General features: G+C 42.3%; 1 long non-coding RNA gene across 2 annotated transcripts; it reads right to left on the reverse strand.

The window, feature by feature from the left end:
- Positions 1-537: 537 nt before the first annotated feature.
- Positions 538-19237, reverse strand: LOC140519548 (uncharacterized). Of its 2 annotated transcripts, none has more exons than XR_011972233.1 (3): positions 19088-19233; positions 16181-16252; positions 538-758 (listed from the first exon to the last, which is right to left on the reverse strand). It is a non-coding gene; the product is annotated as an uncharacterized lncRNA (long non-coding RNA). The 2 variants fall into 2 exon arrangements; XR_011972234.1 differs by lacking the exon at positions 538-758 and adding an exon at positions 13310-13827 and having other exon boundaries at positions 19088-19237.
- Between the last annotated feature and the right edge of the window lie 15 nt (positions 19238-19252).

A 19252-nucleotide genomic window follows, 5' to 3' on the forward strand; every position in this document is an offset into this window, starting at 1 on the left:
CCCGTCTGCCAAAACGGTTTACCGGGGTGTGGCTGCTGTGCACGCTGCAGCTTCTTGGAGTCACAAGTGAGAGTTAGGTGGAACAGGTAAACACCAAAAGTGGAAAGAGTCCCAAAAAGGGCTAAGCAGCCATCACATCAAAGGTACTGGGCCTCCTTGAACACACCCTACACCCCTAACTGTTTATGTAAAGACCCTTCTCTCTTGGAATCTAACTGTGATGAACAGCTACTGTGACTTTCAATCAGACTGTTAAGCTTTATTCCATGAAATTTCAGGGGTGGGATAATGGTCAGGGTCCCAAGTATATAAAAATCTTTATCAATCTACCCTGGTCTATGAATTTTGAAGAGGCAGAAAGAAGTGAACCAACTCAAGCCCTGGAACTAACACAAGATAATATTAAAGAAGATGGTATTGTCCAACTTCATTATGTTACATTTCAAAATGTTAACACTGTGACTTTATTTGTTCAGTTCAATCAAGGTGAAGAAGAAACAACAAGAATTTCATATTTTACATTTATTAGTACTCCAGTTCAAGCAACAAATATGAATGGTTTCAAATGACTGTGGACCATGTTTACAAATAGCACCAGTTTCCAGTGCTCTGAGCAATAAGTATCCAAAAGCAGTTTTTTTGGAAGTGGATGTACATCAGTGCCAGGGAACAGCTGCCACCAACAATATATCAGCAACACTCACATTTCTCTTTTTTCCGAAATAAAGTGTGAATCGACCAGTATCAAGGAGCAGACGCTGTGGGATTAGAAGGAAAAATGAAGAACACTTTAAAAACGACCCTGGAAACAATGAAAACATGGATATCCCCAAAGGCTATATGGATTTAATGCCCTTTATTAACAAAGCTGGATGTGAATGTCTTAAAGAAAGTGACGAACATGAATTTGATAACTGTTTTCTCTTTGGGATACAGACCTAGAAGTGGTATTGCTGGGTCAAAGGGTATGCATGGTTTTTAGCCTTTGGGACATAGTTCCAAATTGCTCTCCAAAATGGTTGGATCAGTTTACAACTCCATCAACAATGCATTAGTGTTCCAATTTTCCCACATCTTGTCGTGTCATTTTCCTGTTTTGTCACGTTAGCCATTCTGATAGATGTGATGTGGTACAACCAGTCTGATAGCTGTGATGTGGTACGTCAGAGTTATCTTGATTTGCATTTTTCTAATTAATAGTGAGTTAGAGTATTTTTTAATATGACTATAGATAGCTTTACTTTCTTCATCAGAATGCTGCCTGTTCATATCCTTTGACCACTTATCAACTGGGGAATGAGTTGTATTCTTAAAAATTTGACTCAGTTCTCTATATATTTTAGAAATGAGGACTTAATCAGAGATACTGGCTATATAAATTGTTTCCCAGCTTTCTGCTTCCTTCTAATCTTGGTTGCATTGGCTTTGTATGTGCAAAAACTTTTCAATTTAACGCAATCAAAATCATCCATTTTGCATTTAATAATGTTCTCTATCTCTTTTTTTGTCACGAATTCTTTCCTTTTCCATAGATCTGACAGGAATCTTCATTGCTCTTCTAGTCTGCTTACCGTATCAGCTGTCATATCTAAGTCAATGCCCATTTTGACTTTATCTTAGTATAGGGTGTAAGATGTTGGTCTATGCCTAGTTTCTGCCATACTATTTTCCAGTTTTCCTAGCAGTTTTTGTTAAATAGTGAGTTCTTATCCTAGAATCTGTAGTCTTTAAAAATTTATCAAACAGTAGATTACTATAGTCATTAACTATTATGTCTTGCGTACCTAACCTTTTCCACTTATCCACCACTCTCTCTTATGAAAGTTTTACAAGAAGAAAAGTGAAATAGTGCTGCAGCAATATTAAAATAGCCTTACTTCAATGCTTCCAAAGACCTGTGGTTTCATCAGTGTGGGTACTCCTACCAACAATCTATTCCAATGCAACTCAGCAAGCATTTATTAAGCATTTACAGTATTAATGTGCATGGCCCTCTGGTAACTAGGAGAACCATCCCTATAAGGACCACAACACTATAAAGACAAGCAATTTGGAAAGATTTAAGAACTCTGACCAACACAATTATAAACCACTATTCCAGAGGACTGAAGATAAAACCCATACTATCTACCTCTGGCCTGATCAGTGATGAACTTAAAATGTAGAATGAGACATATATTTTTGGACATGGCCAACGGACTCCAGGATCTTTGCCAAGAAAGCCCCAAATGAGGTCATGAAGGGTCGGATAAGATTGAACAAAAAAAGTGGGAATCTTTTCTTTGATTATAAATATTAGTTATGAGTACTTTTTAAAAAATTATTTTTGTTTAATGGTGGAGGAAGTGTGGGAAAGCAAGAAAATAAATGCTTTTTAATTTTAATAAAAAAGGTATTGGAAAAGGTGTTGGGTATTCAAAGACAAAATGCCCTGCCTTCAAGGAACTTGCATGCCACTGCTAAAGACCACTACCATCTACCCCTTAGATGGTTTTGTGTGTTGCTAAGTCCAAAAGATTCATCATTTGGTAGCCCTACCCTCTGGGGATGAGCTCTTCATACATAAGCTGGGCCCTGAATAACAGACACTGTCAGTTTCCAGGCCTGTGCTCTAAGTCTTTCCAGCTGGTAGAACCTGTCAGAGCTTGTGCTCTGCTGGCTTAGCTTTTAAGAAGCCAGGGTCGCCTCCACAGAATGATTATGATTCCTCCAATACACAGATGAATAGCTGAAATCCTCCCTGGAGCCCATATCATGAGGCTTTTGTCTCACTGCTATAAGAACTCCAATTCTGAGATGATTGCTTCTCCCACCTGAGCTTGTACAAAGTGTTGATGCGTTGTGTTATGTTAGGTCAGAATTCCACACTCTGGTGGGCATGCTTCTGCATCCATTGACCTGCCTCAAGTTTGTTGGGACAGAGATTTAATGAACTCATGCACCATCACCCATCCCAGTGTGTGACCCTACCAAGCAAACAGTGAATATTATGGTATATCAAAGGTACTGAGGAAATGGAAAGGATGCTTGACCTGAAATTAGGAGATCTGGATTCAGATCTTAGCTCTGATACTTGCTATCCATGTGACCTTCAGGAAGACGTTTAACTTCATTGAAACTCATTTTCCTATTATTTTCTCATTAACAAATGAGATAATATTTCTAAAGCACTTAGTACAATGCCTGGCATATAGTTGCTGTTGTCCAGTCATTTTTTCAGTTGCACTTGATTCTTTGTGACCCCATTTGGGGTTTTCTTGGCAAAGATACTAAAATGATTTTCCACTTTTATCTCCAGCTCATTTTATGGAGAAAGAAACCAAGGCAAATAGGGTTAAATGATTTGCTCAGGGTCACATAGCTAGCAAATATCTGAGAATGGATTTGAACTCAGGTCTTCTTGACTGCAGAGCCAGCACTTTATCTGCTGCACCACCTAGCATACATGAGACACTATATAAATGCTAATTTATTTTCCCTTCCTCTTTCTTCATCTGTCAAATGAGGACAATAATGTTTGTACTGTGTACCTTAGAGAATTATTATGAGGAAAAGACTTTGTGAATTTTAGAGCACTATGAAAAGTGTGCATTGTCAGTAATGATCCATGATGGGGATGATGAAGCTTCTGTCTGACCCTGTCCTTGTAGCCCCAGGTCAGCTTCCAGGTGATTCTGACCTGTTGACTAGTTCTTCCATTTTTCCAAGGGAGACCCAATAGATTAATCTAAGGCTTACTTGTCCAGCACTTAGCTTCCTCTTGTTAAGTGTTAATTAGAATGCTATAATCATAGAATATTGGAGCTGGAAGGGACCTTTGAGAACTTGCTTGCCCATGGAAGGCTCTTAGAAGCCACCTAGACCAACCTCCTCATTTGACAGCTCCACAGAGGTTAAGTTACTTGGCCCCATTATCCAGCCAGCCAGTGGCAGAACCAGGACATTCCAGCAAGGGGCTTTCAAAGAGGCTAGGATGCATGAGATGAAAAGAAGAAGTGCAGGGCAGGAATGATGCCAGGGTGTTGAGGGGCAATGATAATAATAACTCAGATTTTATAGAAACCTAAAACTTGCAAAGCACTTTTCTCCCAACAACTCTGTGAGGTAGGTAGCACTCAGAGAATTATTTCCAGTTTACAAATGAGGAAACTGAGGCTCTGAGGGGTGAAATGATTTGCTTAATGTCCCATGGCCAGTACTGACTCTAAGCCCAACATTCCCTGGATAGACATTCTAGTGCCAGAGGGGATGCCCTCAAGTCCAACACCCTTATTTTACACATGAAGAAAACAGGGCCTAGAGAAGTCGTGTCTTGCCTAAGGTTACCTAGGTATTTCAATCAGTCAGTCAATAAAAAGAAAATACCATTTATTAAGCATCTACTGTGTGCCAGGCACTTTGCTAAGTGCTGGGGATATAAATCTGAAAGAGAGAGACAGAAGCAAGATTAACAGTGGCATCAGAAATGGATTTTGAACTCAGGTCCTCTGATTTCAGAAACATTTCTCTTTCTGGCATAACAGGCTACCTCATTTCACTCTTTTTATTACCTCAGAAGTAATGGTAGGAACTTGCCCAGGTATGAACTTATTTATTTTAATTTTCCTCTTTTTTCTTCTCTTCATCTTTCTCAAGTCTCTCCCCACTCCAATACATCCTCCATTCAGCCACCAAAGTAAGTTTCCTAAAGCGCTGGTCCAACCACGTCACTCTAACACTCAATACATTTCAGTGGCTCCCTAGCACCTTCAGAATCAGATACAAAATCCTCTGTTTGGCATTCGAAACCCTTCATAACCTAACCCTTTCCTACCTGTCTCACCTTCTTACATCTTATTCTCATATACCCTTTGATCCCAATACACCATCTTCCTGGCTGTGCCACAAAAAGACATTCCATCTCTCAGCTCTGGGCATTCTGTCTGGCTGTCCCCTATGCCTGGAATGCTCTCACTCCTCCTCTTCGTCTCCTGGCTTCCTTTAAGTAGAAACTAAAATCTTATCTTCTACTGGAGGCCTTTCCTAACCCCCTCTTAATTTTAGGACCCTTCCTCTTTTAGACGTTTCACGTTTATAGCTGATAATAGAGTTTGTTTGGACATTTTTTGTTTGCTTGTCTCCCCCTTTAGATACTGAGCTCTTTGAAGGCGGGGGACTGTCTTTTGCCTCCTCAGTTCTTTTTGTATCCCCAGTGCTCAGCATATAGTAGATGGTTAATAAACGTCTTATCGCCTGACTGTGTTCTCCTCATCGTCTTCCTTTTCCTTTATCTACTTTTCTTCTAGCCTGTGATTGCGAGCAAAAGTGACAGCTATCTATAGTTATGGGTGGAAGACTTAAAGCTTTCTTTCCAGGGATTGCAGATTTTTCCAGTGAGAGACTTTTTGGAGCAAAATATGCCATGAACATATACATACATGCACACATGCACAAGCACACGCACACACACAGGGTCCAGTGGTTAGAATGCACCTTCATGTAAAATACAGATTTAATACACAGGTGAAGGAGGGGAAGTTGAGTGCACAGCCTAGTTAACTGTGAATGGCAGATGGTTATTTTTCTGGTCAGTTTTTTCTCTGGCAAAATAAGCAGGTTCTAGAAACTGAAGCTTAAAGAGTAACAGCAGCCTTGTTTGGTCTCCATGCTTCAGTCAGGAGAGTGATTGGCACCTAGGAACCAAGACATAGGTGGAAGGTTTTCCAGGGATGCACATGACTAGGAATTGGTTCTAATTCCATCCCTGGAACACGTCTGATTGGGTTTCCTGTTTCTCAAGGGAGACTCAACAAACCCAGTCCTACGCTTATTTGTCAAGCACTGGACATCCTCCTCCACGCGTGATTTCTTAGACTCCTAGAAATGTAGGACTTTGGAGCCTTAGAATCTTCTCAGAGATAGATGGACACACAGATGGGTATGGGAAACATGCACAAATTCGGAACTCAGACGACCAGGCTATGGTCAGACACAAGAACATCAGAGGTGACAAGGAAAGGAGCGGAAATAATTCAATTCAGCAAGAGTCTCTTAAGTGCCTTCCATGTGCCAGGCACTGGGTTAGGTTCTGGGGATAGACAGACATAAAAGGGTTGCTGCCCTCAGGGCGATGCTTCCCTTCCTGGATGCTTCCCTCTCCCTATCACTGCTCCTACACATCTTCCCCTTTGTTCCTCATCGAGGAACAAAGATAGGGAAAACAAAAGGTGTTCTGATTTCTTGGGGGACACAAAGATGTTCCCCTATTCACTTCATTTTATCTCTTGTCCAAGGTATACTGCTGTTGATAGGTGTCTCCTCTTTTCACACCCTAACTCAAGAATAGATGTCATATTTTTCTTCCTTCCTTTCCCCCTTCTTCCCTTCCCTTCTCCTTCCTTCTTTCCTTCCTTCCATTCTTCTTCTTTCCTCCTCTCATTCCTTCTCTCCCTTCTTCCCCTTTTTCTTCCTTCCCTACCTTCTTCCTTCCTTCTCTCCCTCCCTCTTTCCTTATCTTCTTCCATCTATCCATTCCTTCCTTTCTTTCCTCCTTTTTTATTTCCTTCCTTTCCTTCTTCCCTCTTTCTCTCCCTCTCGCCTTTCTTCCCTCCATCTTTCTCTCCTTCCTTTCCTTCCTTCCCTTCTTTTTCCTCCCCTCCTTCCTTCTTTTCTTCCCTCCTTCCTTCTCTTTCTTCCTCCCTCCCTCCCTTCTTCCCTTCCTTCTTTTCTTTCTATTTTGGAATCTCTATTGTGAACCCATCTATCCCCCTCAAATTCCTCCCCCCAAATTTAAACAAACAAAAAAACCCTGTAATTGATAAACATAAACAAAACAAATCTACACATTGTGAATGAAAATGCATTATCTCAGTTTGCCCCCTCAGATTTCACACTTCTCTTTAAAGTGGTGGACATTACATTTTATATTCAGTCCTTGGGTATAGTGGTGGTCATAGAACTGAGCAGAGTTCTTAAGTCTTTCAAAGTAGTTTTTTTTACGTGACTGTAGTTATTGTATAAATAAATCTCATTCTGCACACTTTTATAATAATTCATATATCTTTCCAGGTTTCTCCGAATCCATCCCTTTTATAATTTCTAATGGCATGGTAACGTCCTTTTACATTTGCATACTATAATTTCTTTATCCATTCTTCATTCGATGAGCATCCTCCAGGTTTTTAATTCTTGGCTACAACCAAAGTACTGCTATAAATATTTTCATGCATATGGGTCCTTCCCACTTTTCTTTGATATCTTTGTGATATGTCTATGAGTGGTACTGTTGGTTCAAAATGAAGGTACAATTTAGTGACTTTTTGGATATATTTCTAAACTGCTTTCCAGAATGACTAGACCAATTCACAGCTCCTCCAACATGCATTACTGCACCTATCCTTCCATTTCCCCTCCAACAATTGTTATTTTTCTTCTGTCATCTGCTAGTTGATGGGTGTGAGGTGGAACCTCAGAGTTGGTTTAATTTGCATTCCTCTTATTGGTGCTTTGGGGTATTTTAAAATGATTGCTGATGGCTCAGATCTATTTTTTTTTTTGAGAACTGTTAACAGACTTTGACCATTTTCTATTGGACAATGCTTCCTATTTTGATATAGCTAGAACTAATTTTTTATAAAATGTATCTTCGGTATCAGACCCTTATCAGGAAATTTTCTGCAAAGATTCACGCCCCCCTCCAATTAGCTGTTTCCCTTCTAATGGTAATGAACAGATGTCATGTCAACAATTATCCATCACATATTATGTCTTGTGGGATACCTGATGGGGACCTTCCCAATCTATTGGAGTCCGAAAGGATTTATTCCCTGGATTGACTATAGTACTTAATGTCCTCACATGTACTTACATTGGGCGTGAAACATTTCCTGGAGCTCAGAATCAGTGAGGAATTATAGAATTGTAAAGGTAGAAGGGAATTTAGAGGTTGCCTCTTTAAGGTCCTAGTCAAGAATCTTTCTTATAGGACCTATAGAAGACGGTCACCTAATATCATCTTAAAAATTTCCAATGACAGGGAGCTTGCTTGGTGGTGTAGGAGATAGAGCACTGGGCCTGAAGACTTGAGTTCAAATCTAGCCTCAGATACTTTCTAGTTGTATGTAACCTCTGCCTACCTCAGTTTCCACAAACTACTAATGCAGATAATAAGAGCATCTACCTCCCAGGGTTTTTGAGAGGGTTAGGTTAGATAATAATTGAAGAGTGTTTAGCACAATGACTGACATATTATATATATTTATTACATAGAAATGCTAACTATTATTATTGCTATCTAAGGAAAGAACCAATGGCATTATTAATTCTACCCACTAGAAAGTTCTTCCTTAGATTTTGCTCTCATATATTTCACCACTGTGTCCTGTTTCTGGTCCACATTAACACTCACGGGTCAGATCCTTCACCATCCTCATCTTTCTCTAGATACACTGCTGTCATTGGTTCTTGTTGAGTCATTTCAGTTGTATCTGACTCTTCATGGCCCTTTGAGGGGTTTTCTTGGGAAAGATACTGGAGTGGTTTTTTCATTTCTTTCTCCAGTTCCTTTTACAGATGAGGAAACTGAAACAAACAGGTTTAAGTGACTTACTCAGGGTCACATAGTTAGGAAGCATCTAAGGTCAGATTTGAACTCAGATCTTTCTGATTCCAGACCCAGTCAGTGCTCTATCTACTTCACCACCAAGCCAGGCACATTACATCTTGACAATTTTCTTATAAGGCTGCTAGAACCGAACAGACTTCAGATAAAGTCTGATCAGGCAAGATATGGTAGGATGTTTATCTCCCTCAGTTTGAACATTATGTTTCTATTAATGCAGTCTTAGATTTCATTAACTTTTCTTTTTTCTTTTTGGTGCCATGTCACATTGCACTAACATTAAGTTTGCAGTTCACTAACTCTATTACATTTTTCTCTATGAGAACTGATGTCAAGTCAAGTGTCCCCATCTTCTTCTGGTATAGTTGATTTTTTGAACCGAAGTGCAAAACTTTGCATTCTTCTCAATTCAGTTGAATCTGGTTGGTTTCAGCATGCTATTCCAGTTTAACTAGTTCTTTTTGGATCCTCTCTTATTCTGCTGTGTAATATGCTCACTGTTCCTCCCAGCTTTGTGAGATGTCTAGGCATAGGGACCTGACCCATGATTTCCTTGGTATGGAGAACTCCCAGATAAGTAAACTTTAGCTCAGCACTTTCTCTGTGACTCAGTCTTCAGGAGTTACCTAGAGGCACTAAGTTAAGTGACTTGCCTAAGGTCACACAGCTGTAAATGTAATATAAAGTCCTGTCCAGGGTCAGGCAGCCAGAATGTGTCAGAGGTGAAATCTGAACTCTGGTCTTCTTCAAGGCCAGCTCTCTATCTACTATGCCATGTTGCCTCTCATTGGATCTGGTATATGACCCTGATCAATTAGCAAAGTCCAGCCCAAAGATGAAGGCTGGTGGCTAGATAAGCAACTTGAGGGCACAGAGCTTCCCTAGAGCCAAACCTCCTCTCTCCTAGTAGCCAGCACAGAGCATTGTCATGCTCAGATGTTAGACTGAGCACCTGTGGGATGCATGCTCCTGTACTGTGCACTCTCTTGGCTACATTTGGAGCTGCCTCAGGGGCCTCTGTGTCTTCAGACTCTTCTCTCTAACCCCAGAGTTTCCCAGATTCCTCTAGAGGAAGATTTACTCAGTCCCGGTTGGTGGTGCCAGACTTCCAAGGACGTGTGTTGTTGTTTTTCTGTCCTCTTCTCACTCACTTATTTTATTATTCCTATTTAAAGGGGAAAAAATTCAAACCCAAACCAACCCTAAGCTATTTTCACCTTAGGGGCAGCAACAGAGCCGCCTCTCCTCTCTCTCCCCATTCCTGGCAATATGTTGTTAGTGTGGAAAAGAGGAGGTGGAAGAGAAAGGGGGAAAAAATCCCCTTTGTAGCTCCCTAAGCAGATAGGAGGGAGAGAGTGAGATACACAGATGAATAATTTATTACAGAAATGCAAAAAGGATTTAAAAACTCTCAATATATAAATATTTATTTTCACAAGTTTCTCTCCCTCCTCCCAGTTCTCCCCCATCACATTTATTTTTCCCTCCCTTTTGCTGTTTTCCTTTTTAGAAGCCCGTCAGAGGTGGGGAGCATGGGGATTCCACTGACTGTGTAGCTGCAATCTCTCTCCTTTCCACTCTCTCCATTGGAACTCCTCTCTCTCTCTCTCTCTCTCTCTCCTCTCCTTCAATGCTGTCTTTTCCTCCCTCCCTCTCTTTTCTTTCTCCCCTTTCCTCCTCCCCCTTGCCTTCTTTCACTCTGCCTGTCTCCCTCTCTTCCCCTTTCTTTCTCCTCTCTCCCCTCCCTGGCTTCTCTATCTCCCCTTCTCTTTTCACATGATCTAAGCTCTACTGCCAGCCATTCCCTGGGAAAAGAAAAAGAAAAAAATGAGAGGGGAAAAAAAGACTGGAGGTGGAGGGGAGAGAGGGAAGAAAAACCCTTTGAAGCCTCTGAAGGGTAAAGGTTGTTTCTGTGGTAACAGGCTGGCGATTGGAGGAGACGCCGAGGGCCCTGAATCCCTCTCCCTGTGCCGGGTGATTAATGAGCCGTCACTGGGCTGAGTCGAGGAGTGAACGGGCTGGAGATCCGGTCTCTCTACTCCAGGGCTATTGCCCTAACTTCTGTCTTGTTCTCTACTGCTTTTTCTATTTCCATCCTCCCCCCCACCCCAGTCACTCAATCCCCTCCTTCCCCCTTTTCTGCATGAGCCCCCACCCCACCCCACCCCACTCCCCAATCCCTCTCCCTTTTCCCACAGGCGGCTTTGGACACCCAAAGTTCCACTGCGGGGGTGGGATGAATTTCCAAAGGCACGCGGAGTCCCCAGTGGGACTGAGTGTGGGAGGAAAGAGCTCTGCTAGGAGTATGTGGAAACTGGAGGGACCCAGGAGATCACTAGCTGCTCTCCTCCTCACCCTCCTTGCTTTGTTTTGTGTTTTTGCTCTCTGTCCAGAATTAGCTCCACACATCCCAAGCAGAGTGTTTGACTCCTATTCATTGAGTGAGACCAGGAGAGCTGGGTTCCCACTGCCTGGGATTCTGCTTCTAAGCTTGCTTTCTTGTCATTTCTCATTTCTCATTCCTCCCCACGTGGGAGGTGTTGGGTGCTCAGTTACAATGTAACAGTAGGAAGCAGAGTTGAAAGCAGTAGCCAGAACATCCAGAACCCAATGCCCTGTCCAATGGTTAGTGTCCTATTTTAAGGCCACTTCCTTGCTTCTTGGTGAGTGTTGTGGCACCGATGTGTGTGTGTGTGTGTGTGTGTGTGTGCTAACAATAGGACATTACTCAGTCAACACCTTCTCAGCTCCCAAATAATCTTTGTGTTTTTTGTGCTAAGGAGGAAATTTTCCCTCAACTTGAAACCAAAAGGGGTGGATTTTAAACGTTGCCACTTAGGAAAAAATCCCTTCTTTCTAATCATGCTAACATTTAATTTAAAATCAGCTTGGCTTTCTCCCTCTTCCTCCTCAGCTCCTTTCCCTCCCTAAGCCCCCAACAGGCCACCGAAATAGAAGGGCAAGAACCCAACTGAGCCTCTGAAAGTCTGTGCCTTGAACAGATGTGCGGCCAGGAAGGCGGCTATTTATAATACACAGCGTCCCCTTTAAGCCAGAGCGACTCCAGCCCTCGGCTCTCCTGTGCGCCCGCTCCTTTTGAAGCCTGCAGCTCTAATCCAGGGTCTGTTCCTGGTGCTGCTAAAATCTCCCTCATAAACCCACTTGGATGGGAGGGAGCCCGGGCAGTCGGTCTATCTGTGTCTGCCTGGCCTTCAAAGTGATTTCAACATCTCCACTGGCTCCAGTCGTGCTGGACTGGCGGAGGCATTACTGGGCTCAGAGACAGCTGCATCCCCCACCCACTCCCATCTCCTGCCTCCTTCTCTGTAGCCTTAGAGGATGTTTTAAACACACATGCACACACACAAGCACACACACACTCACACCAGCAAACCTCCCTTCTCCCCAAAAAAGTAACCCTCCCAGACACATACATTCACTCATATACACTCATAAAATACCACCCAAACATCCACCTACACAAGCCTTCATTCACTCCAACACCCAAACACCAACACCCAAACACACACACTCCCACACATACCCCTAAGTAGGCACTAATGCTTATACGCTTCCAAACCTGGATGCACCCTGTCCCACACAGCCATGCACTACCATACCAGGACTCTCTCTTTTTGTCTCTTCCTATCCTCTCTGTCTCTCTCTCTGTCTCTCTTTCTGTCTCTCTCACACACACACACACACACACACACACACACACACACACACACACATACACACACACTCGCACACTGACAGGGCATATCCACCCACAGACACTCAGATGGAAAAACACAAACACAGGGTTGTAGAAATTTCTCTGGCTACTTCCTGGATTCAGAAAGACTCTGAAGGTAAAACCAGGTTGAAGAGTGAGAAATTTACTGATACATATAAGAGGTTCCCTTCTTCCATAGAACGTAAGCTCCTATAGCGCAAGGACTGTTTATCTTTCTCTTGTCTTTGTATTCTCATCAACCTAGCACATAGTAGGTACTTCATAAATGCTTATTAATTGATTTGAGTGTGATCACTATGGAGCCATGGTAACTTTCAACGTAGAAGGGCTTCAGCGCTGTATACAAAATGCTTCCAGAAGTCTTCCAGTAGTTCTAGAATTCTGAGTATTCCCTACATCCAATAATTCTAGGATTCCAAGCCCTAAATGGTTCTTAGATTAGTCTCGACTAGACCAGCAACTTATGGATGATGAAAGAAAAGAGGGCTAGAAGGGACAGGGCTGCACTTATTCATGCCACCTCCACACACCTCCTGGATGGAATGAGAGTTCCAGGCTTGAAGGAGGTAAGATGATCCAAGCTCTCTCCCCACAAACGATTGTCAAATTCAGCAGCTCTGGCTGGAGAGCACCAGTGGAATGGAGACAGGGGAGCAGTTCTATTCTCTAAACAAAGGGCTATTTCCTGATGCTGGTGCTTTGCACCACGATAGATGCTCAACAAATATTGGTGTGTTGATTATGTGTTTGTCTATCTATATGTATGTAAATCACAAAGGAGAAAAGGAGGCAAAAGGATACTTAATGAAGCTAAATTGTTGTCAGAAGTAGAAACCTGGCCTGACCTTATACCTCAGTTTCCATCTGTCGTGCTCCACTGTGAGATTGGAACCAGGAATCAATCAATCAAACATTTATTAAGTGTTTACTACATGCCAGACATTGTACTAGGCAATGGATATATAAAGAAAAAATGAAAACAACCCTTGATCTCAAGGAGGCAGAGACAATGTGTGCATGTTAATATATGTGGAATACGTATATTCAGAATACATACAAAATAAAAACAAAGTAGTGAGGGAAGGAGAGCATGAGCTCTTGGTGGGGTGAAGGGCATCAGGAAAGGTATCCCTTGGAAGGTGATGTTTGAGTTGAGTCCTGAAGGAAGTGAGAAAGGCCATGAGGCAGAGGCGAGGAGATTCTAGGAAGGGAGGAAAGAAGGGCAGAAGAGACCACTTAGATACAGCATGAAGGCTCTTTCTCCCTTCATGGGCTCTTCTAATAGCCTGTGATTGTCTGGTTTCTTCTCCTCCACTTCCTCACCTTCCTCCACCTCCTCTTCCTCCTTCTTTTCTTCCATCTCACCTTTCTCTACCTCCTCTTTCTCCCCCTTTCCTCTTCCTCCTTCTCTGCCTCTTCCTTCTCCATCTTTTCTTATGTCTTTTACTATTTCTGGCTGTCCTCTCTCTTGACCCTCCAGTGAGAGTTCCTTCGTAATAAAGAAAGAGAAAAACAGTTAAGGAAAATCAACTAACACATGGCCCAGTCTGGCTGCCCCTACAACACTGCACATGGACAGTCTCTTGTTCACCAAGTCCTCGTCTCTTCTCCAGGTCCCAGACCTGGCCCCGGGTTTTTGGAAGCTGTGCTGATTCAGTATGAGCTCTGACAGTTACTGTGCTTCATCTTTTAAGAGCCTATCGAAAGTGCAGAGAGGTTTGTTACCTTAGGGGTAGTCACTAAGGAATAATTTTTTGAATTTGGTAACTCAGAAAAGGCACTAGAGGGGCTGTGATCTCTGTTGGGCCAGTACCCACATTGCTGAAATCATGGGGTTTTTTGAAGTGAAATGAAGTATGATGAGATCTTAAGCTTTTGAGACTTCAGATTATAATTCGGAGTCACCTGCCAACATGGGTAAGCAGAGGTCTCCAGATGTGGTAGGTCTACAAGAAGTGAGAATGGATTTATGTTCATCTTCATGCTGGACAAGTTCTCTGATGCTGTCCATCACAAGCTGACTAACAAACATAGTTACATCTCACCCCCTTCCTCAAACCAGCAACCTAGGCCCAGGTCACTGTCCTCTAGGACAATGTAATACTCTTGCAGATTTGGAGACTAAAAACTTATATATTTTCTTCCAGAACAGATGAGAAGGGGAATGGTGGAAGAGAGTAAGTATTTATATGGGACCTACTACGTGACAGGAACTATGCAAAGTGCTTTACAAATATTATTTCATTTAATCTTCATAATATCCCTGCAAAGTAGGTGCTATTATCTCCATTTTAGGGTTGAGGAAACTGCAGCAGGGCAGGGGTTAAGTGGCTTATCCAGGGTAACACAACTCAGTAACTGAACTCAGATCTTGACTTCAGGCCCAGCATTCCATCCCCTGTGCCACCAGCTGCTGGTGTCTTAAACAAGGCAAGTGTATCTGTATGTGCTATATTATAGGAGTATGGATTCCAACTCTCCAATGGGGGACCCTTCCAGGTGTTACCACGTATAGAGTGCTGAATTTTGAGTCAGGAAAACCTGATTTCAAATCCTGCCTCAGTAACTTGCTAACTGTATGACCCTGAGTACTCATTTAACCTATTTCAGCCTCAGTTTCCTCATTTGTAAAATGGGAATATTACTAGCACTTGTATTTCAGAGTTGTGAGAATCAGATGAGATAACCCATGTAAAGTACTTTTCAAACTTTAAAGTGCTCAATAAATGCTTATTATTCCTATAGGCACTGTTTTTGTTATCACTGTGTATGCTGTAGCGCTGATTCTGTGCTCCCTCCCTCAGGTTTCTCCTGAGAACCTCCCTGCACCACCTGCTTTCTTCCCCTCGGGAAGCCTCCAGCTCACACGCTCCCCAGCCCTGTCTGGGAGCTCCCTGGGGGGCCCCAAGCTCACGGTTCTGTCTGCACTCTTCCCCCAGAGTCTCCTCATATACACTACAACTTTGTTTGTTCTCTCTCCCTCCCCCTTTCTTAGTCCCCTCTTCCACTCTCTGCCCCTGCCCTGGAGGCTTGTAGCTCACTGCCTGCTGTGTTGTTTTAGGAGGCAGTTGAACCATAGCACAGTCTTGCCACTGACCCCCAGGACTGGTGGGGATAGATCTCCCATAAACAAGGCTCTGGGTTTCATAGTATCTAATTCTGGATTTGGGCAGATGAGGCATCCATCAGCCCCCTTGTCCTGGAAGAATAGCCTTGACTGCCTCTCAAAAGACATCAGAGGTGCTCCTAGATCTTAACCCAGGGTCTGTGACCTTGTTTTTAAATGCATTTTGATAATTGTATTTCAATAAAATTGGGTTCCTTAGAAATCCTATATATTTTATTTTATGCATTTAAAAGCATTAATCTGAGGAGTCTATAGGCTTCATCCGACTGACAAAAGAGTCCATGACACAAATGAAATTTTTTTTTAAAACCCTGTGGACCTAGAAGAATTAAAATGCCCGATTCGATTTAATTTTATCCAAGCGATTTAATTTCAGCAAACACTTATTAAACATCTATGGCACAATGTTCAGAGCAAGGCACTGGCAGGAATAAACACTTTAGATAGGATACTGTCCCTGCCTTCATGGCACTTAGAGTCTAGCAGGAAGATAAGTAACCAGTAATTATAATATATGATATTTTGATCAAGTATGAGTTAGCATTCCCAAGAGACTCTAGCCATCCAAATTCTCAGGGAAGTTAAAGAAGGCAAGATTATTTCAGGAAGGTCCAAAGACTAGAGGAGAAATTTTGGGAGGTGGACACATAGTTTGGCGCGGTTAGGAGACCACACTAGGAGAAAAGGGACTGAGACTAGTAGCCATCTGAAATACCTGAGTCTTTGACTTGAATCTTGGAAGCTTGGACTAGCATTCAACCCAGATAGGCTAGGAATTGTGTAGATTCTGCAGAGAAAGGAAAGAGAAAGCATTTATAAAGTACCTACTAGGTGCTAAGGAGGGAAACAAATTAAAAGCATAGGGACATTGAACAAGAAGAACCCTAAAAATCTCAGGGGTAACTAGAATTTTTGCTAAAGATCAGAACTTTTATAAACCACTAAGATAGCTTTTAAAACGTATGTATATGTAATACATATGTATACATTATTGTTGTTCAGTCACTTTTGGTCATGTCCAACTCTTTGTGACCCCATTTGGGGTCTTCTTGGCAGAGATACTAGAGTGGTTTGCCATTTCCTTCTCCAGCTCATTTTACAGATGAAGAAACTGAGGTAAACAGGGTTAAGGGACTTGCACAAGGTCACACAGTTAGTAATATCTGAGGCTGAATTTGAACTCAGATCCTTCTGACTCTGGCTGGGGGGAGAGAACAAACAAAGTTGTAGTGTATACAAGGAGATTGTGAGGGAAGAGAGCATTATACCACTTGGCTGCCCCACATGTATATGTCTACATTATGTTATGTAAACTTTACACATAAGCTTTAAAATGCACTAAGACTTTTGACACACCCTGTATAACAGGACCACAGGTATAGAGTAAGAAGAGGTCTTAACTTTCATCTCCAACCCCTTTATTTGAAATAAGAAAGCTAAGGCTAAGACACATTATATGGTTTGCCCAAGATGGCAGAACTGGAAATTGACTCTCAGGTCCTCTGGCTCCAAATTCAGCACATATTCTACTATATCATGGGAGTTCTCATGGATTGTTAGGTGACCAATGCATTAAGAAGCTGCATTATCGAGTAGGAGGTGGTTGCTATGGGAAGAGGAAGTTCCAGTGAAAGTGGACTTTGAGTTGGGTTTTAAAGATTAGAAGGTGGAGAGGGAGGACATTCCAAGTTTAGAGAACAATATGATCAAAGACCTTGTTGTGGGAAAGCACAGAGAATGTTTGGATGACATTGCCTGGAGTGTAGAGTTAGAGGAAAGAAGTTCTCCTAGCTAAGGCTGGGACTAAGGTGAAAGCATCACTACTTTGTGGAGGTCCTTGACTGCCTTGAATTTGAACATGATTCAGGCACTTGGGAGCAAGTGAGGATTTTTGAGCTGAGCTATGACATGATTAGATCTATTAAAAAGATTAGCTTAGTGATGGCATCAAGGCTGGAATATAGAATGGGAAACAAATGGAAATAGGTAGATCTGCCAAGGCTTGCAATTGTCTGGTATAGCCATCACTGAGTGTCACCTCAAGTTATGGTGAAAGGATGTCATAAACCTTTAAACACTTGGAGGGCTCTCACATAGGATCGGGAAAACCATTTGTTCTATGTTGCTCCAGTAGACTAGAGAGATGGTAATAAAGGTCTCAAGGTTAGTTGTATGATTAACTTCCCACCAACATATTGGAATGAACCAAATTTTCAGAACTTGTGATTCTTTCATTTAGAGTCTAGCTATCGAGTACCTACCTACTATATGTTAGGCACTTTGCCACCCTATTTCGACATCTTTCTTGGCGTGCATCTGTGGTCTACTTCTCCCCTTGGTGAGTTCCTCCCAGAATCTCCATTTTGAAGAAGGCCCCAGGCCAGCCATCCTCCAATATATAGGTTATCTTTTCCCTTACAGCTCTCCTCACCCCATTTCAGGTCCCTTTTCTGTGTTTATGTGCTATCTTCTACCCTCAGAATGTCAGTTCCTTGAAGGCAGGTACCGGATTTCTTTTTTTCCTGTATTCGCATCCCCAGAGCTTAGCATCATGCCTGGTATATAATGCCTTAATAAATGTTCGACTTGCTAAATCCTTCTGACTTCCCTCCAGGCTTCATGATTTAGTAGTATACTTCCTATAGGGGAAGGACTGGTTGAGGGGAGGTAGAAGTAGATGTAATAACAACAACAATAACATCTTGTTTTATAGCACGTTGAAGTTTGCAAAGTACTTTCAGTACATTGTCTCATTTGATCAGCAATCCTGTGGGCTAGGCAGTGCAGGTTTGGCTACAGTGGAGAGGGCTAGGTTGGGGGCTGGAGGGTTGTCTGGCAATCCTAGCTCTACTGCTCACCACCCATGTGATTCTGAATAAATTAAATCATCTTTCTGGACCTCAGTTTCCTCATCTCTAAAATGATGAGGTTGGACTTGACTGCTGAGGTTTCTTCCAGTTCTATATCTGTTATTCCCATTTTACAGATATGAAGGCTGAAGCTCAGAGAGATCCGGTGACTTGCCTGACTCTGACAGCCTATGCTATTTTAATTACAGAGCAGAGAAGTCTACATCAGGGCTTGTGTCCTGTAGCATTATCTCAGTTACATTTATCTTCTTCCCTGATCATAGAGAATCCACCTGAGAATCATAGAATCTCAGCTGAAAAGGCCCTCAAATGTCATCTAGTCTTGGTTCTCCCTATGCCTCATTGGCTCCCATCTCAGTGGAGGATGTCCCTCTATAGCAACCTAAAAAGGTGATCATTCCACTTGAAGGCTTCCCAGAATGGGAGATCACTGAATCCTGAGGCAGATCACCTCATTACTAGGTAGTTCTGATGGGGAGGAATCTCTTACGTTGAGTCAAAATACAAGAAGGGGGATGCAGGAGCAGAGGGAGAAATGTACTTCCTTATAGAGTTCATCTGTTCATTGGGTCCTGGTTCCATCCTTTAGGGCAACCCAGAACAAATCCATTACCTCTTCTAAGAGAACAATGAAAGATGGCTGGTCTGGACTGTTCCTCAAAATGAAGGCTCTGGGAAGAACTCACCAATGGGATAAGGGTTGTACAGTTAGAGAGGGATGGCAACTAAGGCATGTAAATGGACTCGCTTACCTCTTAGGTCCCTTCCAGATCTATGTTCAGGACATTTTTTTTTTAATGTATTAAGCTAGCAAGAATCCCTTTAGTCTTTTTCTTTCAGACTTGTAAATTAGGTAGGAAGTACGGAATAGTGGTGGTTGTTCAGTCATTTTTCTGTTGTGTCTGACCCTTTGTGAC

The sequence above is a fragment of the Notamacropus eugenii genome, chromosome 1 (genome assembly GCF_028372415.1).
Source record: "Notamacropus eugenii isolate mMacEug1 chromosome 1, mMacEug1.pri_v2, whole genome shotgun sequence".
Taxonomy (NCBI): Eukaryota; Metazoa; Chordata; class Mammalia; order Diprotodontia; family Macropodidae; genus Notamacropus; species Notamacropus eugenii.